We start from the raw sequence: 6,000 nt of genomic DNA on the forward strand, positions 1-6,000 counted from the left end.
GTACTGTGCATTAGCACAGCCTAATGTGCATTAATTTAGTACCTCACATTGGAGGTACTAAATTTAATGCACATTAGAAAGGGCGTATTAATGCATGCGTAGATGCATCCAGTTTCTACAAGGAAAGGTCTTTTTTTCTTCATTCTGCCTTTCAAAAACTAGGTATGTATTATTTTTGGGGGCACGCTGTATACAAGAAAATATTATATTCACGGTACTTTATATTGCTTGTATTCCTTGTGAGAAATTCTTCTTCCCTTCTGAACTCTCAAATCCAAATCCCAAACTTGTTGGCTGGATTTCCTTTTGAGAGCTATTGTTTTACCTAGGATGAGAATGGGGCATTTACTTTACTACAGCTGGATTGAGTGCTTCCAGGCCCAAAGCACTTGAGACAAATTATATTCACTAAAATGGATCAAAAACAACTCCTGTAATTTTATGGCAACAGGAGGCGGGAACGTTCCAACTGAATACATCTGAAATAATACTTGAAGTGGACTTAGTGTTTTCAGACCATTTCACACTATACTGTAACCCTTGCTAAAACATCACTGCTATTTACCTTTAGAGAGGCCTGGGTCTGATCTGTTTAGGTTACTAGCATTAAACCCCACTTAAACAGAGGCAGTGGTCTTCACAGGTAAAGCTATGCTGTGTGGGGAAGCTCACATTGCAGAACCTGCCTGTTACATATCTGGTTTCTGAATGAAGAACTTGTTTTCTGTCTTGGCTTTGAATTAAATTCTGGTAAACACAGACACTTACCGAAACAAGCCTATCTGACTTTTGTATAAATGGTTGTTTTGTTTGGAACAGACTCAGAACCTGAAGCTTATTCACAAGGAGATCCCAAATGGTCAGTGAACTGTGGCGATTTCCATATGTGAGCTTCTGATATTTGTAATGCCTGAACTTCAGAATTACACTGAACTCAGGGTTTTGTACTGATTAAAGTAACAGACATCTCCCAAAAGCTTTAAGGTGTCTCAACATTTTTGTCTCTCTAACAACATTCTAACTCAGCAGCCAAAAATTCAGAAAATGGGTTTTTTTGAATTTTACAAAATCTTAATATAAATGTTTTTTTTCCCCTCAAATTCCCTTTACACCATTTTTATATTCCATACAATATAACACATACCTGCAATCTGCAGATGCAAATAAATAGCTGCTGGTATTGGCTTAGCAATATTTACATTATGAAATATAGTACATGTTTACTCTTAAGTTTTCAAATCCTTGTCCCTGAAGATAGGCCCTGATTTACTAACAGAGGTGTAAATACTTTGAGCTTACACTGGATACATCTATATTTACAATTAATTCAAAGGTGCTGTGTTTGAACATGTGCCCAAGACCGCAGAACATTAAAACAGGTCAGAGCAGCCTCAAATGGCAGGGGATCCAAGGGGTCAGCTTGCTAGCCCAGGGCTGTTCCGACCTGGCTCAACATGCTGCACAGTGCCTGGCTGGGGAATGTGGGTGCTCTAGTACGCGGTTAGCCAGCAGGCAATGAAGCACCCTTATGCCCCAGGCAGCCACATCAGCATATACACTTCCATTGCTGTGCACGAAAATGCTCTGCATTTACTACTTGTAAGTACTGTCCTGCTGCAGAATTTATTAGTTTACTGTGGCCTAACAGGACTGCACACTGAGACACTGAGACATTTACCGTGGAGCTACTTAGGCAGATCCACAGTAAATGTCTCATATAGATGCACCCACTATATGAAAAGTCAGTGGAAATACTGGTGCTTATCATGTCTGACAATTGGATCTAATGGTGTAGGTCTCCAAAACAGACTTTATCTCCTTAACTTCTGATAGTCATTTTTGAACATATCCTTCTTAGCTTTTCACAGAAAAAGAGTCTCAAATGCTCAGAACCTAGAAGGCAATAAAAGGACCCCATAATTATCATGATTTTTAAGTCAGGTCTCATGAGTTCTCAAGGTCTGATTCATGATTCTTGAATATTTAATGTTAGCAACACCAGTATGAAGGGATGGGGAGGGCCTTGTTTCTGGAAAATAATATGAACTAATTTGCAGCTACTTAATTAGCTTTTTCTTGAATACAGTTTCCTACCAGAATCTATCTAGAGTGATACCTGTGCTATCTCACAGTGCAGAAAAAGGCAGGAAGACATCTTGCTCCAAAAGAGCTTTATTGCAACTGCTAACACATACAAAGATGGCTGTCAACCCTTAGGAAGGGTGTTAACCTGTATTGCTCAATACATAGGCTCTCACTTTGAATTACATAAGAAAAATGTAATTCACACCACCTGCAGTAAAGTGTGTCAGAATAGGAAAAGACCATTTCCAGAGCAAAGACTGGTTTTGAATCACTGATGAAGATGTGGAAAGGTATGAGAAGGAGCTAGGTTCCAGCTGTCATTGCAGAGTTATGATCCATTCTACACTTACAGCACTTTATGGGAGATCACCCAGAAGCAAACTGTCCTGTGAATCAACCCACTTCCACTAAAAAAACCCCTTCTTTAATATACTCTAGATGGCTTACTTCTCATCTAGAGACAATCTTTAGGAAGGAACTGTAGAGGATTGCAGGCAGAAGCCAGTGAGCTATCAGCTGTATACTAAATGCATTAGTGGTGCATTTCCAATGGTAAAACTGGTTGCTTATTTTATCTGCAGCTAGATAAAGCATCTGACTGAGCAGACTGCAAAACTATCACTGAAATCTATTAACTAGAAATATAAGTCTACATATCTCTCTCCCCTGAAAAGGAAGGGATAAAGGTACAATTATATACTATAATCTTTGGTAACAGATTTTCAGACAAATCTAACGTTCTGAATGACTGACTTTTGTAAAGATGAATTTCACTGGCAGCTGGACTATACTTTCCTCAGAGCTGAACAACAACCCTCTTTGAGTGAGACACCTGACAATCAAAGGCTGCCAAAAGGAGGATGATAGCATCCAAAAGGGGCTTCTAATATGCAAACTGATTTTTAGAAAGTGCTGATGCTGTCTCTGAAGGAGCAAAATGCCCCTTGAGCAAAACCACCAGGCTACTGACCCCTGTATTACAGTAGCTGAAGGCAATACTTTTTCTTCATTGAAGTTACAGCATCTACATCCGTGTGTATGTATGGAGCAAACAACATACAAGACACACGTACGCTTACCAGAAAACAAAGGTATTAGGTCACATTTTCTATTCTGCTACTAATATTTAAAGGAACAAGTTTCAACCCTGTAAAAGTGCCTTCTAGAAGCACAACTGCTGAACATTTTTGCACTGAGTCTATTTTAAGCCTTAAGGAATGGGTTAAACTGCAAAAAGTCCTATGAAACACCCATCTGTTTTCAAGAAGTCAGTCTTGAAAGGTGCTGATCACCATACCTCCCCCATTTAAGTGAGGTAAATGGGGTGAGGACACTTGGATTCTCACAGGATCAAGTACAAAGCATGCTAATAATTTTGTTTAAAGAGAACATATGACAACGCTAGAAAACTACACTTCCAAACTGTTCTGTCCAATGTGCACACCAGGGAACACTAACACATGCACGTTGCACACATAATGAAAAGCTATTAGCCTGCCTTCCAAGGGCATGCATGAGGACATCTAAAGTGACCCAGCTGCCTCAGAGGCGTCTTTGTATCCCCTGACATAGTAAACGCAGAAACACTTTGCCACATTTTCAAATGAGGTTTTAATTATACAGCAGATGTGATAACATTTTCAAAGGCTAAGTGCAAAAAAAACCAATAGTACCTAATTTATAAATTGATGTTTAAGTATCCTAAGCAGACATGTAATAAAAGTAACGGAGCCCAAAAAAACAATGTAGCTTAGCTATAAGGAAAAACAACTTTATTTAGATTCACCTGACCTATTTATTGAAATGGTTGCTTTAGAATTGTGCTATGGATAATAATTCAGGAGTGTGGTATGAAAAAGTAAAGGTTGTACCTCATACTTCATTTACCTCCTTGCCCCTCCAAAACAGCATAAGATAGTGTTGTGGCAATCACAGCTGCAGAATAAGAATTAATATCCACAAACTGGAACTAGAAAGAGTCTGAATCAGCCTTCCTGAATTGTGCTGGAGAAAGATTAGGTTTATTTCTGGTTGCTAAGTAAGCAGAGTAACTTCAAATTTCCACTGACTTACAAAATTTCACTTCTTTTTTATACTGCCCTTTCATTACTGTACTGTTTTATGCACATATCTAATGACATCATGTCATAAGTGAATACGGGTGAAGGCTGACCCAGTTCAAATCAAACAATTTTACTGTTGACTAGAAGGGGGACCATAATTTCACAGCAGCTATTTTTCTTTTTTGGCATTTACATGCTACATGTTGAGAGTTTATCTACAGGTACACAACACAGCAGATAGATCATTCTGCATTTCAAATGACTTCTCCACTCATATCCCATATCATCATGTGAACACAGTGCACAATGAAGTCCTGGGCCACAACCAAGAAGATTTTTAGGCACTATAGCAATACTTCTACTATTAAAACAGAAAATAACCACCAGGCTCCTGCAGAGACCAAAAGTTCAACAGTAACATCATTTAGGGTCAACAGAGAAAGCTAAGCCAATAAAATTAAGAACTGGACCCATATTAGTGCTGTGAAAGACTCCACACACATTTAGCTAATCCACTTCATACCATTTTGCAGTGAGAAAATTCAGTGTTCTGGTTCATCGAAATTTATGAGGTATTCCAGCAAAATGCCATGACAAAGATTTTGACCTTGGTATCTATTTAGAGATAGATACAGCATGAAAAAAGCAAGCAGAATCATTCAAAATGACAAAGACTAGCCTGAATAAATGTCCACTAAACTCAGTGTAAAAAACTCCAATTTCAATACCATTCATATGTTGCCAAAAGGTTAAATGACCTATAATCATATAATTATATTCCTGACCAAGGCAGCTTATGCAATACAGCAGACCACAATCTAAGCCAAACAATTTAACACAGGCTAAGAATGCCTGATTGCCAAAAAGGCAGCGTACACCTGGTGGAAGGGGGGTTCTATCTCCAAAGAGGAGTATACTTCCTCTGCTCCGGCCTGTAGGGGAGCTATCAGGAAAGCTAAGGTGGACATAGAGCTAGAACTAGCGCCCAAGATCAAAGATAATAAAGAGGTTTTTTTCAAATATATAAGGAAGATGAAGGTGGCACCGGGAAATGTGGGGTCCCTGCAAGATACGCTGGGCAATCTGGTGGTTGCGCCAGAGGAGAAAGCAGACCTCTTTAACCAATTCTTCACCTCCATTTTCTTGGGCAGGGACCAGGACTTCCCCACTGTGATGCAAGACAGACTCAAGGGGAACGCCTCCAGACCTTAGGTTGGGGAGGACCAGGTTAGAGAGCTTCTGGAGGGGCTGGACATGTTCATATCAGTGGGTCCAGATGCTCTCCACCCCAGGGTGTTGAGGCAGCTAGCAGGGGTTATTGCAGGGCCCTTGGCACAGCTTTACAAGCGCTCATGGTGCTCAGGCCAGGTGCCAGATGTTTGGAAGATAGCCAACGTGGTCCCCATCTTTAAAAAAGGGAGGAGGGAGGACCTGGGCAACTATAGGCAGTCTTACCTCAATCCTAGGGAAACTCTTTGAGAAGATCATCAAGGCGCACATCTGCAATGGCCCGGCTTCAGGGATGATGCTCAAGGGCAACCATCACGGTTTCATTAGGGGCAGGTCATGTCAGACCAACCTGATTGACTTTTATGATCAGGTCACAAAAGCATTGGATGCAGGTGTCACCATGGATGTAGTCTTTCTGGACTTCAGCAAGGCTTTTGACACTGTCTCCCACCCCATCCTCATTAAAAAACTAGGCGACTGTGGCATTGACCTACACAATCAGATAGATTGCAGATTGGCTGAAGGGTCATACTCAGAGGGTGGTGGTGCATGGGTCATATTCGACCTGGGAAGAAGTGGGCAGTGGAGTCCCCCAGGGCTCGGTCTTTGGGCCCACGCTATT

At 40.6% G+C, this 6,000-nt stretch overlaps 1 protein-coding gene across 1 annotated transcript in view; it reads right to left on the minus strand.

The window, feature by feature from the left end:
* UST (uronyl 2-sulfotransferase) overlaps window positions 1-6,000 on the minus strand; it is a 296,613-nt gene that overhangs the window by 106,604 nt on the left and 184,009 nt on the right. The gene's annotated exons all lie outside the window — the stretch shown is intronic.

The sequence above is a fragment of the Crocodylus porosus genome, unplaced genomic scaffold (assembly GCF_001723895.1).
Source record: "Crocodylus porosus isolate Cpor-Errol unplaced genomic scaffold, CroPor_comp1, whole genome shotgun sequence".
Classification (NCBI taxonomy): domain Eukaryota; kingdom Metazoa; phylum Chordata; order Crocodylia; family Crocodylidae; genus Crocodylus; species Crocodylus porosus.